Source organism: Hetaerina americana, unplaced genomic scaffold, assembly GCF_022747635.1.
Source record: "Hetaerina americana unplaced genomic scaffold, ioHetAmer1.1.p SCAF_52, whole genome shotgun sequence".
Taxonomy (NCBI): domain Eukaryota; kingdom Metazoa; phylum Arthropoda; class Insecta; order Odonata; family Calopterygidae; genus Hetaerina; species Hetaerina americana.
The window spans coordinates 1,591,905-1,613,348 of NW_027287117.1; the positions used below are offsets into that span (position 1 = coordinate 1,591,905).

The following is a 21,444-nucleotide window of genomic DNA, read 5'->3' on the forward strand; positions in this document are numbered from 1 at the left end:
AGTGAAAGAAGCAGGGAAGAGAACGCTGAGAGAAACTCTTCAAAGAGTGGGTGGCCAGGGTCATTTGCCCTTGAATGTGTACGAGGGAGAATCTATTAATAATAATATTTAATTAAAATGCAACATTTCAAATGGATTAAATCTTGGCAATGACCGTGGTTGGAATTACCACGAACGATTTTTATATTTTGAAAGTTGTATTTAAATGCACATTAGCGGATGACTCCGTTACAGTTAATGTCGCCGCGAATCTCCAGCAGTTTACTTCGAAAATTCAAATAAATTCAAAAATTACTGGCCTGCCTTATCGCTGACATATTAAAGTAGTGCTCCAGGCTTTAATTACTATCAAAGCGTTACAAGATTCAGTAACTTAATTTTAGAGGAAAGATAATGGTGCCAGAGAGGAACCTCCCGGACGTGGCCACTGGAGAAGAGTGGAAATGTTATCGATGAGAAGAAGACAACCGAAGAAGTCAAAGGCGTAGGCTGGGGATGGAGGCGAGGTGATGGAGAAGAGTCGAAAAAAACTAAATCGGGGGATTGGAAAGGTGTTGGGTTGAGTCACAAGAATGGCGCTGGATACTTGGCCATAAGGTTGGTTTCAAAAGTAGTAGGACTTATTTCTTCCCGGATCGACGGACGGCGGTTTCTCTAGCTGGGATCGAGGGAGGCGAGTCCCAAGAAAGGCTAGAGGCGATGGCAGTCGGCTCCCAGCCTTTGCGGAGGGCGTATCGTTCGCTTGCGAAATCTCTATAATGTTACTTCGATACGCTCCGCCACGAACCGGTTATTGGAACAGCGTTACCTTTAAATTTTTTGCGAAACTGGGCAAACTGGGGAAGAGACTTATGACATGCTCAAGGCAGCTTCTGGTGATTTTGAGGTGTTTAGGGTGTTTTTGAGTGACACAAGTTGTTTCGGGAGGGCAGAGAAGATGTTGAAGGCGCCAAACGTTCAGGATTCTCTTCGACCTCAAAAGGTGACGAAAATCTTGCACGAGTGAAGGCTTTGTTTGAACAGGGATCGTAAATTAAGTGTTCGCATGGTTTCTGATGAACTTGGAATCCCTAAAAGTGATGTGCATTGACTTGTGACCGAAAACATGGGCATGAGAAACGTGTGTGCCAAGTTGGGTGCCGCGAGCGCTATCGGACGAACAAAAGGAAACTCGCGGGAGGATCTGCCAAGAGCTTCTCGACCCTGTAAGTGAGGATCCAAATTTTATATACAATGCCCCACCAGATTTATTTTTCTTCCCCCACCTCAAATCCGTGGTGAAGGGACGTCACCTCGGCTCGGTGGAAGCGTTACGACAGACCGTGACGAGGGAGCTTCGCAGCATTCCGGGCGCCGCCTTCCAGAAGGCGTACGGGGTGTGGAAAACCCGCCGGCAGTGGTGTGTGAACGCACCAAGGGTGCTACTCCCAAGAATTTTGAGTGAGTGTATCAATTCTGGCGATGCATTTTTTTAAATCGACTCATCCATACTACTTTTAGACAGACCTCGTACGTAAATGGTAGGTTAGGAAGGAGGAGAAGGAAAGAAATGTTGGATGCTGTCAAGGAGGTGGTGATTGTGTAATATAGTTAGGGAATAATTTGGATGCGCTTATTGATCACGTGGCATCCAAGGACAATCAAACACTGACACTGACCAAGGACAAAACAAACACTGACATAAGGACCATTTGTGATAAAAAAGGTAAAATGTAATCGAACGATAAACATGCAGGAACTCACTTAGCAGCACGGTCACCTGCTCGTCCATTCCCTCGACACGCAATGTCTCCGAAGTGAGGATCGCCTTTCGGTCACAGCTGAGGATGCCAGAACAGCACGATTAAAACGGCAGCATCAAGAAACATTCATGGCTCAGAGTCGACAAGTTAACGCCATCGGATGCAGTTTAATTAACGCTATCGCATTCAAGATCTTACATCAAGTTGGCGTTCTTTTGCGCTCCCTGCTTCCACAAGTGGAGGCAAGTCGGACGCGTCGTTGATGGAAAGAGGGATTCGGGGAGGGGATGAAATCCATGCGCTGTGCTCGCACAAAACTACACCAGTAGGGCGTCGGACAGGACAGAGATTTGGGCACGTCATCCGAATTAACGCCATGCGTGAGTGAGTGCGGCCGCGGAGGGAGCGGTGGCCTACGCGAGTGCAAATTAAAAGCGAGAGTCATCCAGAGTGCGCGGCGCGGGAAGGAGGGGGGCTGCGGCGAGAGGTGGCCGAGCACTTACTCCGGGCGGAGGAGGTTGGCAGTCGGTGCGATAAGGGAGTGGGGTCGAGCGATAAGGCGACTTAAAAGAGGCGGGCGACAGATGGGTGGGAGCCTTCCTGCTCCGGCCCCCCTCCTCCGCCCGCCCTCCGCCCGCCCCTCGGCTCAGGGAAGTTGGGCCAAAATCCGCCCTTCTTCCTCTTCAATCTGTGAAGTCCTCAATGCATTTCCACACCCCGTTGCACACACCATTTGACTCGATTTCTTTCCCACAAAGAGAATTGATTGAGGTCAAGGGAAATTCTTTCCCAGAGCAAATTCATCGAGGCGGTGCAAAAACACCCCTTGCAGCGGATGCTGTCTGATCCGAATGGAGGAAAGAGAAGTGAGTGGCTTGGGTGAAAATGACAAGGGAAGCGAGGCAATCAAAATCTCAAGAATTAAGACGGCGACGTTTATACCACGAACATTAACTGCGGTTGCAATAACACGAGGTCTGTTAAAAAAGTACCAGGAATTTTGAATTTTCGCGGGTTACGTTTATTTGATTTTCGATTTTTTTGTGGCGTTATGGTGGTACTTATGTCTCTCACATATGCTGAAAAGTTCGGCCATTTTAAATCTTCAGTTTATGGTTGACAGCTGTTTTGCTTGGACTTGTTTTGGCTTGTCTTCGATTTCTGCCTGTGTCAAAAAATGGACCAAAGATTCTGTATCAAATTTTGTGTGAAAAATGAAATTCAGTGCGCGGAGGCATTCCAAATGTTGACTGTGGCATATGGAGAAGCTACCTTGGACCGAAATAACGTTTATCGGTGGTACAAAATGTTCTCAGAGGGCCGAGAAGATGTGAACGACGAAGATCGTGCCGGACCGTCGAGCACGTCAACAACAGACGAAAACATTGATGAAATGAAGAAAATAGTATTGGCCAATCGTCGAATCACCGTTAGAGAAGTTGCTGAGGACCTACACATATCGATTGGCTCGTGCCATTCGATTTTTACCAATGATTTGGGCATGACATGGGTCGCCGCAAAATTCGTACCAAAATTGCTCAATCTCGATCAAAAACAGCAATGCATTAATATCGTTAATGAGGTGATGGACTCTGTCCGTGACGACCCAAATTTGCTCCAAAGGGTCATAACTGGTGACGAATCATAGATTCATGGTTATGACGTAGAAATTTCCAAACTCCCAATCATCCCAATGGAAGCTTCAGCACCAGCCAAGACCGAAAAAAGCGCGCCAAGTTCGATCGAATGTGAAAGTTTTGCTTACAGTTTTCTTCGATTGCAGGGGCGTGGTGCATCATGAGTTCTTGCCACAGGGTAGAACGGTAAATAAGGAATATTATCTGCAAGTTATGCGCAATTTTCGCGAAGCAATCCGCCACAAACGCCCGGATTTGTGAAAGAACAAAAATTGGCTTTTGCACCATAACAACGCCCACGCTCACAGATCGTCGTTACTTGTGAGCGAGTTTTAGGCCAAAAACAACACATTAGTGATGCCGCAGTCACCGTATTCTCCAGATCTGGCTCCCAGTGACTTTTTCTTGTTCCCGAAACTCAAGATGAAGCCCAGGAAAGGACGAATCTACGCTATAATTGACGAGATAAAGACTACATCGAACGAGGTGCTGAACAAAATCACAAAAAAAGATTTTTTGAAGTGCTTCCAGGATTGGAAAGAACGTTGGCCCAAGTGTACAGTATCGAATGGGGATTACTTTGAAGGGGACATAATAAATATCCATGAATAAATAAATACTTTTTGAAAAAACACAAAGTCGTGATACTTTTTGAACAGAACTCGTGTAACCTTATCTGGAATGATTAATGGGCAATGAAGGAACGATTTTCAAGCGAATGAAATGCTTGCAAGGAGGAGGTAATGTGATCGTTGGGATTTAGTTTAATATGAACAGGTTTAATTAATTATTCGTGTACATCAATGCATGGATCGAAGACGTGTTACGATAACGATGTGGAGATGTGAAGTCTGGCTAATGCCGATGTGCCGTGGAACATCGCGTTAGTCTATTTTGAAAGAAGACGTGGGGGACTTGGAGGGTCTCCATCCCCGTGGAACATTATTTGGAAGATTAAGAAAAGAAAGATGGAATAATTTTTAATGTCGAAGAAAGAGAGGAGATTGTCCAGAGAAATTCGTGGCCTTCAAGTAGAGGACTAAGATAAATTACAGATTCAGATATGATACGGTGGAACTGATTAATAATAACGGGGATAAAACTCTTGCAATTTCCCACTAAATAATTATTAGTCATTATTATTACAAATATTAGTCATTAAGTGTAAAATTGCAAGTGTTTTCGTCTCTGATATGAAGAGGTATGCCTGGATATTAATAGATGGTATGGTTTACCAGTCTACGTACATTTCCTATGAGCGAACGAGTATGGAGACGTAGGACCAAAGTGAAATCCTCCCTCAAAAGACACCGTAGGACCCCAAAATGCCGTCAAGGAAGCTTGCACGCGAACCATTAAGGACCTTCCGGAATCCGCCTACCAATGAGTCGTGGAAAAGACGCTCTGGCAAAAGTGTACATACGCTCGAGGATGCAATTTGAAGAATTTTGAGACATTAAAGCAATATCTGTTAGCAATACCTATTAGTCTGTGGTATATTCACCCTCTGCCACACACCATAGCGAAGGTTTGCAGGGTACTAAAATATCAAATCTATTTTCTCTAATTCCAAAACATTTCCCGATACTTTTTATACAAACCATGTATGTTAAGCGAGGAGGACAACGGGTCTGGGGTCTCCCCTCCCCCTTGCGATGCCTGCCGATGTTTCCGCCGGATATCGATCCCGGCCGTGCGTCGCCGAGGGAAAAGTGCGCGGCGGGTGGGTGGGCGAGGAGGGGTCGACGGCAGAACCGGATCTTCCTCGCGGAGGCGCCTACTTTCGAAAGCGTAGGGGTCGTGGATTGCGGAGTGGGGCGGGAAGGGGGTGCGGGGGGACGACGCTTCTCCCGCCGGGCGACTACTGTCGCTCTGACTCACCCCCCTCCCCCCCGCACGACTCGGAAAAAGGGCGGATAAGCATAAAAACAAGCATAATTATGGGCACGGTCTACTTCATGCGAATATTACGTACGCGTTGGAACTTTAAAAATGACATATCCATCTGATGGTATTCCACAGTCTGCTCTCTTCGCATGGGGCAGTAGTGAATTCTTAGGGTTCTGTGTATTGTGAATCACGTAACTCCCCAAACAGGCTCGAAGAAAGGGGTTAAGGAAAGGCACGGGGGAAGAAGATTGAAACGGGGCATAGGGATGGGTTCCAGTGTATATCGCGAAGCTCCATAAACGTGCTTGATTCAACAGAATAAAGAGTAGGAGATATTGGCGCAGAAAAAAAACTTCTTCGTGAAATTATACGACCGAAACCGGGTGGTTTTTATCGTGCTCACATGCAGGAGATAGGTGAGATTGGTTGAGAAATAACTACAAAATAAAATCCCAATAGTTTTTAGCCTAACCGGTTTGAAACCTGTCTCCTCCTTTGGAACAGCTATTGGTGACGTTATCACGGCCCAGAATAAACTGCCCAGAGTTCAATTTGTTTAGGTGTCACACAATATGAAGCGTCCGCACATAGGAGCGCCTTTAAATTTCAGTCATTTATAGTCATTTTTATCTTTGGGAGGAATCAGTGCGAAAGAAATGGATGGATGCGTTGGATCGTGTTTATACCATATGGACATTTGAAGTTCGACACCAATCAAGAGCGCTCCAGAAATTTGGATCACTGCCTTGTTAAGAAGAATGGCTTCCACAATGAACAACTATACCGCCTGAGCTTTCTTTACAACAACAAACGAACGTTTTTATCCAATGAGAAAACTTTACAATATCTTTGATAACTTCAACAAACAACTTTCCTGGAGGGCTTCTGTTCCCCTGCCATACCCCCCTCTGGCGACTTTCGGGGCATTTAGAGATGAGATAATTAAGTATATTGGGATAAAAGAGGAGATCGTCCGGCTGCGTGCGGCATAGTCGAGAGGCCGCTAAAAGCAACGACGCAATGCGATCACCCTCAGAGCCGCCGCGCACCTTCATGCCGTGAACGAATGTCCCGAGCACTGGGAGGAGATACGTCGCTAGACACGGCGGGGATTTATGGGTAACTTGGCAAGAATTTTCTGAGGAAAAGCCCATACGCCCCTGGCGAGAAACGGCGAGTACGAGAGAACTTTTGAAGGTCATAGTCACGTCAACAGTGTCGGCCTGCGCAATTTTCCGTTATCAACCGAGCGAGCTGGTCCAAATCATGTTCCGAAAGAAGCAGAAAAATAATAAGAAACTCATTTCATGACTGTATTTGGCACAAGAGGATAAGAACGCAATGTGTTACAAACAAATTCCATGCTTAACAACACGAATAAATTAAAATAACTAATTTGCCCTTTACTTGCTACATCGCCTCGTGAGGCTGGCTAAGGCCAGTCAAAACAGTCGTTCCCCCGGTTGACCGTCGCTAAAAAAATATTTCTCTTGCATAAAACTACCTTTTGGGTTAAAAAACGGATATTATTATCAGCTTCAAGTTAAAATGGACATAATGCCGAGAAAATAAACCGGTCCATCCGAGTCTTAGATAAAAAGTGTTGTAACACCGTATCTGAATTAAATTTGTGCTGCTCACACTTTTATTTCAAAGGTAGAACTCGCCTTTCAACGCCGTTGCGCCATTCTGTAGAGTATTCAGAGTTATCATGGGGATTGCAATGTTATTTTCATTCCTAAAACATAGAATTAAACATCCTCGCGCCTATTTCACGCAATCTCATGGGGAAGAATACTTTATTGTTTGCCTTCGAACTTGTATTACGCAATTTGGTGGGTTTGTTGCTCCGCTGGAGAACTTAGATGCGATTCCTCAACCGCCACGCCCTCTTCCCCAATCATTGTCCAAACAAGCACACCGCGCCCTGTTTGAGATAATGCTGAAGGTTCTTCGTCACAGGTGAGTCACGTAAGCAGAATTAACCGCCGGATTCCCAGCAAGACGAAGAAGCGTGTTGAAAAAAGAACGGCGACCACGGGAGGCGTTACTCGACATGCCATTTCTATCATTCTGCTCGTTACATAATTCATGAAAGCTCGCCTAACAATGCCTTCCTTACTTCTCCGGCTAAACGCCGTTGGGGACTAAATAATTCCGGCACGCACTTCGCCAACAGCGTGTTGCTTTTGAGGCACTGAATAAGCGTCGTGCAAAACAATTGCCAAGCCATGCAACAATCATCATTTGAACCTCTGGATCCAGCAGTACAAGAATTAAGAGACGGTCATTTCGAAATTTAAATGATGATGAAAATATTTTCCCATAAAATAATGTTATATTAAATTAGAAAACCGATGATGCTATCTGTCACTGGTTAGCTCTCATCTGGATTGCGTATGCTTCAAGTACCATATATGGGATGCTCGCGAAGTTGGATTAATTTGCCATATTGGATCACGTGCAGCGTAGAGGACATAGATTTGTCAAACGTTATCATGATAAACTTAGTAGCGTATCCAAAATATTACAGCAGCTAGGCTGGGAATCACTGTATAAAACTAACGTCAAATTACAGATTGGAGCTCCCGTATAAATTGGAAGGGAGTCTCTCTAGCAGTAATTTTGAAAATGCGTTATTAGCCCCATCTTACTACGGTATGAGATGTCGATAAAATTAAAAAGATTAATTGTAGAACAGATAGATTTAAGATGCCGTTTTGTCCACGAACGATAAGGGGTCAGAATAACATTGTCCGACCTCGGTAGGGGTAAAAATATTCGGGTCAAATTAGTCTGGTGTGTTTTCACCCCCTGCCAAACACCCTAGCAGTGGCTTACAGGGTACTAAAACATGCAGAAAATGCAGAAATACAAAATCCTTAAACTGTCAAAGGAAAATATCACACGAAAAATTGATATGGAACACAAAATTTAACCAACGAATTAAGAAGTAATATCTGTAATTATTCTGAAGCATTATTAAACCATAGAAAATAAGAGAAGTAAATCAATGAACTAATTAAATGAAAACTTACGGAAAGAAACGTATTCGTTTGCATCGCCAATCAATCACCACACTACGACCGTGTTCCATCAAAGGTGTGTATTTAGCAGCACCCACAAATATCGACCCACCGCGCACACCGTACATATACAACGGAGTTCCCTTCCGTGAGAGTTCCTCTGCGTCACGCGACAGAACCCGTGCCTTTGTTTTGACGCACGTGGCGGCACGATGCTAGTGGGGAAGAGGGAGAAGTTGACGCCGATTTCGGTGAGGATCCCGCGGGGGAAAAGGAGGAGGCAGTTCCGCTGAACACTCCCCTCCCTCTCTCGGCATCACGGCCAAGGATAACGAGCACCACCCTCGGGGGGGTGACTCGCCCCTGGCTGGATGGAGTCCGAAGACATCACAACGTCAACAAAGGGATCCGGCGGGCGACGAGTGGGGTGATCGAGAAACGGCGGGAACAACAAGTCAGAGGGGGATGAAACCTTGAAAAAACGCGCGATTAACTCAAAGAGAGACACACGACGAAGAGTGTAGTGATGCTGGTATTGACCTGATGATCGTTAGAGAACACAACTTCCTTGATGCGGCGTTATTAGATTCGAGAGGGGCAACACTCATCAAGGCCAAACGGAAAAGAGACGATGGACCAAACAAACGTCAAGGCGCACGTGCCCTCGCCGGTGTACGTGCCAACCTAAGTGGACATTCAAAGGAAAACGAAAACAGGGAGCTCTCTTCTGCAAATACCCAAAGAAAATGTTACGAGAAACTCGTGAAAATCGCTCGAGCACCTAGATTTATTATGCGAAATACATGATCGAATGATAATGCCGAAAAACTGGGAGTCTCTGGGGGAGCGTATGTATAATGATAGGCATCGAACTAAATGGCGAAATCTCTGTTGCCGTATATCTCCGGAATCCTTTCCTCCGCTCGATTCAAAGATCATGATGAGTGAAATTCGCCACTGTTCACCTTCAAACGCAGGGATCAAAAGTTTGACACCCGGGACTATATCACGGCAGAATCAATCCGAAGGAGAAGGGGATGTCACACCCGGCGGCGTTTTTGGTGTGCTCCCAACAAATAATCAAACATTTTTTTATATATTGTGGAAGGCAGAACATTCAACGTGATGACGTGGCAGTGCATCTTATTATGCCATACGGAAAACAGTAAAAAAATCAGCAATATTATATATCGAGACTTTACGTGTTTAAGGACGTGAATGACTTGAATGTTTTCATTGGACGTGAATGGCTTGAATGAGGGTCGCTTAGTATTCTAAATTAATGGGCAACTTCGCCTAAACTGGAAATAAGTATGGCAGGGAAGAGTTTTTCAGATAATATTGCATGCATGATAGAGTAATGAAAAAAAGACGATCCGGTTTATACGGCTACTGTGCAATTCAAATGCATTACAAATTATAACAAGGAAGCGGTATGTAAAACACCTGGTGTTAAGTTTAGGGCTGGGAAATCCTCATTTTAATTGTTCGATCATCAGGAGTACATAGCGAATTCTATAGAAATTGGCCGTGATTAGTAAAATTTACTCGAAGCAAGAGCATATTTAAAAGCAATATATCATCAGGAATACCGTTTTCAAATGTCACACGTGTTTATTATTTTCTATCAATAAGTGTACCCAAACCTTACTCCTTCCTTCAGTTCGAATTTTGATTGAGCTAAACCAACTGTTGGCTCCATCTTCCAATACATGATGTTCGTCTACCCAATTGAAGAAACGCATCGCGGTTTTCCGTCCCCCCTCATCGTTAAATCTGAAAAGGAACCATAACCGAGCCTCCCGTGTAACGGCTCTTACGAGAAATTAAGGTTTAAAGAATGATAGAAAGAGGCTTCGAGCGAGCGGAGCATTCCCGGAAATGCAACGTCCGATAGCTGAGCGGAAATGAAGACTCGATAGGCCGGGGAGATTTCTAAGAATAGGAAGGAGTAAAATACCATACGGCCACAGCTGGGAAGATTGAGTTCAATGCATTCGCGCACGAGACATTTCGTGCCAATATAAATCGGGACACACTACAAAAAGCTTCCTCGAATTAGGGAAGCTTCCAAATTAGGAAATTACTCAAAGGGGAAATATATGGCCTAACAGGAAGGTAGGCTGTACATAAGAGTCCTGAAATACGAATGGCACCTTCAGAAAACTCGAAATATGAGACAAGTAGGAGGGTGGAATATCCTTGCCAATCCTGGCAAACATTTTCCACTTCTCAATCCGTTGGCTTTATTTCATTTACCCATCATTATTTTTGAGGATCCACTTCATCCTTTCCGAGTCCCGCCCTTTATGGCTTTTTTATGCTTAAATATATATGAAGTTTAAATGTAAACCTGATAAAAACTAATGAGAGAAAAGAAGAAGAAACGTAGGAGAAAAGAATGACAAAAATTACGTGTTAGAGATTATCTTCCAGTTCGTTTTTCCCTTGTATTTCACTATTTTTCCTTTCGGTATTATCATAAAAATTTGTCAATAACGGTGAAAAAAATATGCTTCTGCAAAATACGAAAAATAAGTGTTGCCAATCTTCTTACCTTGGTTTCACGTCGACTAAAAATAAACGTTTTAAGAGAGCTAAATGATATCGCACGTCATCCGCAATTTTGCTCATGGTTACCGGCCACCAACCGCATTGTATTCTATTTATATGTACGATGTAATCTTGAATCATCTTTTTTTAGCATTTAAGTCATTTGCAATATGCATTTGCCAGCTCACTATTCTTTACCATTACTGAATTAGCAAGGTGGTAACTACCGCTCCTTGGTATTGGCACCAACGTTAAACCCGCCATATACCATAAAATGGTCATCACGCATTCAGCCTAAATATGTTTATTTAGTCAAACGACTCATTAGAATCACCATGGAAATAAGTACGGTGAGATGGCTTAATTAACTTCTGCAACTATAGCCAAATTCTAAATTTCACATTGCCTTATGATGAGGGCATTTGGCGACTCTTCTTGTCTAAGACTCACACGACGTGTGCTTAGATTTAGTGAAAGGTACCGCGTGTAAAAACAAAAGTAGGCGGCGTTCTCCCACATTCCGAAGATCACGTCGTCATCAACTAATTACCGCAACCTCGTCCGCGGGGAAAGCTTCGACACATAATTACCCTCAATCACAAGGCCTTATGTTTTATATAAATAATGCACAAACACGTGAATTTCATTTGACTCGTGATTTCAGCTAGTCAAACCACAAGGTCGAGCGTATGTTCCATATGCTAGAGTGGCATGGAATTCTACCCGGCGACTAGACACAGATCCATAGTTCTCATTTTAATTGAATACTCACCGATATGGCATTTGCCGACGATATGATGATTGCAACAAATTCCGAAATCCGTGAAAACGATACCGGAGTCACAGGTCAAGAGTTTTATCTGCAAGTTAGCAGCTCACGCAAGGGGTTGTTTATCGGTAAAATGTGAAACAACTTCCGCCCAAGTGTCTTTCCGCGAGGTGAATAATAAAAGCGCAGGAAGAAAATACCGAAAATAGATATACATTGAAATACCATTATTTAATCTACGTAAAATTTTCTTAGCCCCTCAAAAAATGCGTCCTATAAATAAATATCTGATTCGACCGGAAGTGATATAAAAGCCATTTTGCCAGATAGACCGATTTCAGTTCAAAAAAACGAGGTGAGTAGGTATATTTACATGGATATTCACTTCCTCTTTTGCATTAAATTGATAGCTCTCTTTAAAATGAAAAACTATCCATGCTACAAACAGCGGTCTAACTAAGATAAGTATTTATCAACACCAACTAAAGAAAGCGTTAAAAAGTATATCACCTTTTAACGCCATCGAAGAAATAAATACTGTAAATGCATAATACACATGTAAAAAATATCATAAACACAGTTTTCGTTGCATTGCCGAAATTCAAATACGTATATTCGAATCGGGATCAAAAATACTCACGAACACCTATTACGGTAAAATACCCACTCTTCTGCTCCGAACGGAGATTGCTAGAATGATACTTGTTTCTCTTTGAGTTTCCACGAACGTATCTATGAATCTGTGCTTACGAATAAACGTAACTTCGTCATTGAGCGTCGGGAGATGCAGGGAGTTGGTGTTATCACACCTGTACGCTCACGTGAGCGCGATCCACGCACCCGCGCGCGAAATGAACGCGACGAAGAAAATGAGCGAAGTACGAGCACGTGACCTACCGAGCACACGCCATTCCGAAACTGAACCCCGATGCCATTCTCTCCTTCCATTTCACGCCGCCGACAATTAATTACATACAATTGCCCAGCCGAGCGAGCAATGTCCTTGGTAATCAAACAATAAAATATGCAGCGTATTCCATTCCAACGGTAATTCAGAGAGAGGGGAGGGGAGGCGGTTCAGCTAACGCGTTGTTACAATGTATCTTTTTAAAACATGAATGGAATGAATCACCAATAATGGAAGCCATGTTTGTTTAACGGCTTTTCCCCGCTAAACAAATTTTGGAGACTTTAATTGTTGATTCGTTTAAGTATTTACACTTAAAACATGCGGTAATACTTTCCACGTGATTAATTAGGGTAGTGCCCCATGTGATTAATTAACAAACAATGAAGAGTAATACGCCCTATACGACCATTCAAGGTGCTTCAAGATTAAAAGAACACCATAGGATACACATACGTCCAATATATACACCCAAAAACGTCCCTTGGCTATTATAATAATGTTTGTCCCCGATCGTAGACCATGCGATCGCACACTCTCACGCACTCTTTACTATTCAAGCATCAATACTAAAATGCTAATGACTTAAGACGCATAATTTTGAAAACCTCAAGTTTAATGGAGAGAGGGGAACGCACTGAGTAAGTATGATGGCGACAAGTTTACGAACTTGAATGAAACTTATTACAAAAATATATGGAAGCAAAATTAGCAAAAGATATTAACTATGAAAATTTGCAGGTACCTTAGTCAATGCTCATCGAGTTCTCGTCCGCGAGCGTCATCTGTGATCACCCTTTCACACAGCGTTGATATCAGCCGACAGGACTGATGAGGGAGCGAAGTTGTTTCTAGAATGACAAACAGCTGCGATGTAACTATCGCCGTTTCGTCGGACAACAAACAAACATTATAAGAGAACAAAACACTGTCGTGGAAATGGCTCCGGCGAGCCATCCATTCACACAAAATAAGAACACATCACGCCGTAATTACGAAAAGGTTTGAATACACTTGGAAAAAAATAATTTTGAATAAAATTTTTATTTCAAATGAGAAATCCATAATCTAAAGTGTAACTCACAAAGTAAATTAGCAGAAATAAAATCTCCAAGGAGAACAAATATTTAATTTGCGATAACTGCGAAAGCGCAATGGAAACATCGCAAATGACTCTTTGAGTCGTTAGAAATTTTAAACATACCATATTTAAACTACTTTGAGGGTCTATCTCATTTGTCTCGGCCGTAGTCGTTTATCTCGCCAAACCATAATTAATAGAAGTTAGCCACGTATATGATTTCTGTTTCTGACAAGCGATTGAAAATGCAATTTTTTTTAATGTATTCGATTTCCCTTTCTTTATCGCAAAAGATTAAGCATAATATCGTTACCACTAAAAATTATAATTATAGAGCCGCCAGGAGAAATCAACCCTGGCATTACATGGGATGTCAATGACTTCAACGACTTAACCTGGATACGTCATTTTCCGACTGTGGAATGAGTTACAATGCGGCAATCAATCCAACTTCGTGAGGTTCCCATATATCTGTACAATATTCTAAATTATACCCACCCAGCAAAATGTAACATTTCTCTTTGACCTTTCCTTCACATTTACCTAAAACTCTCCTCATAAACAATTGATCTCTTCAAACAAATCCTATAATTGATTACCGAGTTGTATCACGTCCAGCGTAGGAAGAGCTAGATTTGAATTCTTATTTATTTTATTATTTAGTGCCCTGCAAGCCACCACAAGGGTGTATGGCAGGGGGTGAATAGAGAACAGACTAATTTTAACCCGAACATGACCCCGACCGTGGTCGGATAATTTTATTCTCATTCCTTATTATTCGTGGAAAAAATGGCATCTGTTCTACACTTATTATCTCTATTTTTATAGACATGATCTCACACACCGTAGTATTATGGGGTAAATAATGAGCAAGGCGTTTTTATGATGAACGGTGTAGCGAATCAAATAGTTAGGGGAGCTACGTTGGGAATAACTCACGGACCGACGGTTGCATTCCAGATTAAATCTCTAGCAATAAATTGCAAGAAAGTCTCTTTAGCAGTAATGTTGAAAATGTATTTTGTGTCAAAAGTAATCTGGCTTGTAATCACTACCTGCCACACACCGTCGTGGCGGTTTTCAGGGTATATTTGTATTTTTTTTGCACCCTGCAAGCCACCACTAGGGTGTGCAGCCGAGGGTGAAAACATATCAGACTAATTTTTACCCCTACCGCGGTCGAACTATGTTATTCTGATCCTTCATATATCATGATAGAAGTGATATGCTAAAAATATCCGTTCCGCAATTAATCTCTATAATTTTACAGACAAGATCTCTCCTATCGCAGTACAATGGAGGTTTTTCCATCATTTTCAACATCATTGCTAAAGAGACGTCATTCCAATTCATGTGAGAGATTTAATCTGTAATTTCTTTTCATCTGTCAATTTAACCTTCGCTTCAAGAGTGATACCCAGCCTAGCTGCTTTAATGTTTTGGGTACGCCACTAAGTTTACCAACGTTTACTAATTTAACAGCGTTTTACAAATCTAGCTCCTCTACGCTGCACGCGATCCAATTCGACAAATCAAGCCAACTTCGTGAGGATCCCAGAATATACTAGCAGCATAATCTAAATGACGCTTAACCAGCGATAGATAACATTTCTCTTTGTCGTTTTCATTACATACATACTAATATATATATATATATATATATATATATATATATATATATATATAGAGGAAGAAAGTACTCAGAGATGAAGAGGGACCTGATGTAGAGTAGGATACTGAATTTTGTATTTTGCTAGGAATCACAAAATATTTATTTGATAGCTGTGTCCATTCAAAAACCTACCTTAACCGGTAGATTACCTAATAATAATAATAATAATAATATATATATATATATATATATATATATATATATATAGTATATTCCTCCCCGGACTACAAGCTTGACATCGTGGAAGGGCTTCTTCTTCTTACTTCCCGATAACGATTTCGCTTCGCTGTACAGCGCACCGATTTCGCCCTTCCTCTGCAGACTTTCCATATCCTCGCACTGCGTCTTCCACCATGCTTCTTTTGATTTATTTGTTGCCCGTCTCAATTTATTGTTTAACTCTTTGTACTTCATTTTGCCTAATTCTGTATTTACATTCTTCCATTTTCGCCGCTCATCCATCTTTGTAATCATCTCATCCGTGATCCATGGTTTCCTAGTCCTTTTAGCGTTAACGGTTCCAAGAGTGTCTTTTGCGGCTTTAGACAACCCTTTCTTGTTACTTTCCCATTTTTCTTCGATAGTACTTAGCCCTTTACCATCCTCCATGATTTCCTCTACCACCTGTTTGTATTCCTTCCTTTTCAAACCATTTAATGCTTCTACATTCCATTTTCTAAGTCGCCGTCCCTGCCTTATCTTTTTGAAACGGACTCTACATTTCATTATAACTAAATTGCGGTCAGAGTCCGCACCCGCTCCCGGGAAGCTATGTGAATTTATCACACTGTTCCTAAATCTGTGTCTAACCAGGATAAAATCTAGCTGTACCTTTCTGAGTCACCTGGCATTTTCTAAGTATACCTGCGTCTTTTGTGGTGTCTAAACAAAGTGTTGGTGATGACGAACCCCCGTCTCCTGCAGAACTCAACAGCTTTCTCCCCGCGGTCATTCCTCGTGCCTAAACCGTAGTCCCCCACCTCATCACCATCTCTTCCTTCGCCCCACGAAGTAATAACCACGTTCGTTGGTTCTGCTTTTATCTCTACCAGTAATATTCAATCCGTTACCGGTTCCATGTTGACTACGCTTCTTCCTACTTCTTCATTTAATACTATGGCAACCTCTCGTTGGCTCTCTTCCCCGCCGCTGTATATTATTCTACAATTTTCACTCCAGTAATCCCCGCTATCCTTCCATCTCACCTCGCATAGACCTAAAATATTTATACTTCCCCTTTCCATCTCTCGCTTAACATTCTCCAGTTTCCCTGCCCTCATCATTATCCTCACATTCCACGTCCCTATTCTAACTAATTTGGTCTTCTTCTCCTGCGTCTTCTGTCCTGCTGCTGCCGGTTTTCCCTTGCAAGGGTTTCGTGGGATGACGACCGCGGAAGCCTTGCCTCCCTCGCTGCCGGGCACGACACACGGCCGATTGGGCCGAGCCCCGTAGTTGCCAGGACTCAAAATATCTCTATTGTCCATCATATTTTTTTAGGGATATATACATATATATATATATATATATATATATATATATATATATACATATATATATGTACCCTCCCCGGACTACAGCCTTGTCGTGGTGGAAGGGCTTGTGCGTTCCGATAACCCCTAGAGCTGTGCTGGCGGGAGTAATAATAATTGCTCCTGGTAGGGTCACCCATGCCGGATAGGTCGAAGGTTAGGAAGGAGGGAATCTGGCCGGAAGACTTTGTGAGATCAGTTTTAGTTCCTATTCCGAAAAAGGTAAAGGCCACGTCATGTGAGGACTATAGGACAATTAGTTTGATATCCCACGCAGCTAAAGTTGTTCTCAGGATCATAAACAAAAGGATAGAGAGTAGGGCAAATGATTACTTAAGGGATGATCAGTTTGGGTTTAGGAAGGGGAGAGGTACGCGTGATGCCATTGCAGTAATGAGATTATTAATCGAGAGGAATATAGAATACAACCAGGATGTATTTGCCTGCTTCGTAGATTTCGAAAAAGCGTTTGATAGAGTGAATTGGGAAAAAATAATGAGTATATTGCAGAAAATAGGAATAGATTGGAGGGAAAGGAGGCTAATCCGCAACCTGTACATGTCTCAGACTGCTCAGGTGCGGGTGGGAAACGGGGAGTCAGGATGGGCAGTGTTAGGAAGGGGTGTAAGGCAGGGTTGCCCATTATCACCGTTGCTGTTCAACCTGTATGCAGAGGAAATGATCAAAGAGGCATGGGAAGAACTCGAGGTAGGAATGAAAGTGGGTGGGGAATTCGTAAAATCAGTTAGGTTTGCTGATGACCAAGCTTTAGTTTGTCAGTCAGCCAAGGGGCTGCAAGCATTGCTGAGTGAATTGGAAATTCAGTGCGACAGGTATGGGATGAGAATCAATATTAATAAAACAAAGGTTATGCGATTTTCTTGAAAGAAAAAGGTCAAGCTTAACATTAAAATAGGAGGGCAAAAACTAGAGCAGGTAGAACAGTTTACGTATCTCGGTAGTGTTTTGGACCAACACGGTCAAAGTAGTAGGGACGCACGGAGAAGAATTGCGCTAGGCAAAGAGGCTTTCACAAGGAGGAGGGAGTTGATGACGGGGACTTTGAGTAAGGATGTTAAGAAAAGACTCGTAAAAACTTTGATATGGAGCGTAGCCATGTACGGTGCGGAAACGTGATCGTTGAAGCAGGAGGATAGACGTAGATTGGAGGCTTTTGAAATGTGGGTGTGGAGAAAAATGGAGAAGGTGAAATGGACAGAGAAGAAAACAAATGAGGAAGTACTTGGTATGGTGGGCGAAGAGAGGGGTTTGTTGGGAGAAATGCTATGGAGGCAGGAAAAGTGGGTGAAGGGGGTGTTGACCGGCAGTGGGATGTTGAAGACTGTGATAGAGGGTAGAATGTTGGGCAAAAGAGGAAAGGGAAGGAACAGGATAGGGATGTTGGACGGGATGAAGGGAGGAAGAAAGTACTCAGAGATGAAGAGGGACCTGATATAGAGTAGGATGATGGATTTTGTGTTTTGTTAGGAGTAATAAAATATTTGTTTGGTAGTTGTGTCCATCCAAAAACCTACCTTAACCGGTAGATTACCTTAATATATATAAAATAACATAAATGATCTAATATAGGTTATTTGTCGTTCACGCTCTATGTATTCTTTCCACATGTCTATCAGAAGACCCAAACGAACCCAAAATACCGCCGCTGATTCGCCTGTAGAAGTATGCCCACATGCTGGCTTAGGGCGCACTATAACACGGTGGGCCCTCCGCATTTTGAATATATGCGTATGCGCCAGAGTGGAAAAGGGTCGAATCATAAATTATTATCCAGTGAGCGGCGCTCACTGGAACAGCTGCTAACCGCACTGTCTCTCGCAAGCATGAAGGGGAGGCGACTTCATAACCGACCAACCCTTCAGATGGAAACATGCGTGGCGGAGAGGTTGAATAACGAGCGTTAAGCATTTAGCAGTACCTCGTAGGCCTTCTTCCAAAGCTTAGACGGGGTGGGGCATTAAATATTTTATTAACTTCTTCAAGGAGAAGTACCCTTAACAAAGGTTCGAAGGTGAATTTCCTTCCCTCGCGGGAATTTGGACTCTCTATCCAGTGCTCACTAAAGGAAGGAAAATAAAGAGGTCACCTTTGGTGATTCGCGAAAATGTTAAATGGTTTCCAATTGAGCATGAGTGCATAATCCCTTTGAGATGGAATGGTCGAACAATCGCTGTCTTGGAAAACCACCCCGCCACTGACGGATCATATATATATATATATATATATATATATATATATATATATATATATGCACATGGTGCTTATAATTAATTTAATTATTACCAATTCTCACCAATCTGTGACGATATGAAATTATCATTGGTAGCCTATCAGTTGAAATAGTTTTTAATGGACGACGAGACAAACACTACTACACTTTAGTTTAGCCCAACACGAGAGCCTTATTCTACAGCATACATTGCATTTATTTTGTGCGCCTACATGCAACAACCTATATTGACACTTAATTCATATTTGATGATGATACTGTCGGTATTTTTTTTATTTTTTCCTAACGCAGTTGTCATTCGCCACTTATAACCCTGGGAATATTTTTGGGAGAGCAAGTTTGTTTCTTCGTTTCCTTGCCTCTCTTTTCCTGTAGATGTCTCCACTGAAGGCAATGGCTCCTTATCCAGGAATTTGAAACTCGTAAAGTTTCATTGCATAAACGACTTTTTTTGTGATTACCAGTCTTTCAAGTAAGGTACGTGACCGTAAGTCTTGCCATATCCGTGCCGGGCATCATGTACATATATTTACATGATGCAAATGCTCAATGGCATGTATTTTTTTACCTCCCTTCATTCTGCACAACGCGGTCAGTCTTTTTCCCGTGCTACCTTGCTCTAACCCACCGTTCTCACCCCTCTGCGCATCGTCCTTCAACACCCTAGCGTCATCCACAATGCCCTGCCAACAAGTTCCCTTCTTCCTTTCAATTTCCCTCAGCAAACCTCTCCAACATATTTCAAGAACCTTTTCAAGTGTTTTTCTTCCAAACATTTCATTTTGCCCATCTTTCTCCTCGCCTCAAAATCCTGGAATTGCATGCATAGATTGGAAGGATATTACTTTAGCGATGGTGAATACCGTAGGATATATCATGTAAAAGAAATTAGAAAGATCAAGTGTGGAACTGATAGATATAAGATTTCATTTTTCCCACAAACGATAAGGGATCAGAATAACGTTGTCAGACCTAGCTACGAGGGAAAAGTATTTCGGGTAATAATTAGTCTTGTGTGTAATCGCCCCCTGCCACACACCCTAGCGTTCGCTTGCAGGGTACTAAAAAAACTAAAAAAATAAATGTACTCTCACCTCGCAACGGCCAAGTTTCTGAGCCGTACGAAACTCACTCCCCATCAAAATGTTGATTAAACCTCTTCGTATTACTTATGGTCCTTGTCACTGACACCATCCCCTTAGAATATGGACTATGCCAATATCAAATACATAGTCGATCCAGGGATTGCTTTTTTACAAATTATTCCCACACCGAACGCATAGTATACATTTAATTGTCCGCATTTTCTCACGACGAGCATGCATAAAAAATAGACCAGCTGCGCTTCGGATTCTTGGGCGGCTAGCTGCCATTCAGTATTTCAATGGTGTCCACAATTGGGAGGGCCAGTCCGCGGAAGCGTCTTCTAAACAACGGCCCATTGCGATGAGTCCCAAGAGTGGACCCAAGGCGAAGTGAATGCAAAATTCATCGGCGTGGCATTCCTCACTTACGAATTCCCACGGAATACTCCGCTTAAGATCCGCAAGGGGTGAATGAAGTTATTGGAAACACCCTACTTTACACGATGGGCGTAGAATTTGACTGTAAACGTTTAGCTATTTCACAGTTTCACTGAAAATGGTTTGACAAGAAACGGGAGCGCATCTTAGACTAAATCAAGTGTGGGAATTAATACCTCAAAGCAAATTTGCATTTGCGATTCAAATTTCTCCGCTGATGCACTTCAAATATCGGTAGTGGTTTTTATGGGAGGCGACCGACAGCTGCGCCATTAGGGATGGGCAGGAACGGATGAAGGGTGGAGGGAAACCCGGTGTCGCTATTAGCCTGCTCTGAAGGAATGGTGCCAAGGGGTCCACAGCTTGACGTCCCATCTGACGGACGGCGTACTCACTCACTTGTATATTAGATATTTTTATAAGATATAATATATTAGATATATTATATTTTATATATCATATTAGATATAATATATTAGATATATTATATTAGTATCTTCCTAAAACTAAAATGGAGTTTCGCGTATCATTTTATTAAACCAGGCAAGGATGCGGCTTAATTTTTTTATATTTCTACTCTCAGTTTGATATTGATGAAAAGCCAAATTAAATGTATAAAGAAGTCAAAATGAGGTAACGGAGGTAACTTCAAGTTCCTTGCTGACTGATAAAGAAGATATCATATGTTTGAGTAATATTACGTAACTATTGATGTGGGATTCACAGAAAATTCAATTTAGTACCCTTAAGCAGACTTGAGCATAATCACTAGGAATCTATGGTTCTAAACTATACATATAAGTGTTAGGAACGTGAGGAAAAAAGCAAAATTATTCTCCACTTAAAATAAAAAAGGTGGAT

General features: G+C 42.4%; 1 protein-coding gene across 2 annotated transcripts in view; it reads right to left on the reverse strand.

Moving 5' to 3' along the window:
* LOC139694682 (protein FAM13A) overlaps window positions 1-21,444 on the reverse strand; it is a 332,141-nt gene that overhangs the window by 273,733 nt on the left and 36,964 nt on the right. The window contains exon 1 of one of the 2 annotated variants that reach the window (XM_071593184.1): window positions 13,270-13,344. The exons of the other annotated variant lie outside the window; for it this stretch is intronic. The gene's annotated coding sequence lies outside the window, so the exon portion shown is untranslated. Of the gene's footprint in view, window positions 1-13,269; window positions 13,345-21,444 lie in introns of those variants that run through there. 2 annotated transcript variants of the gene reach the window in all.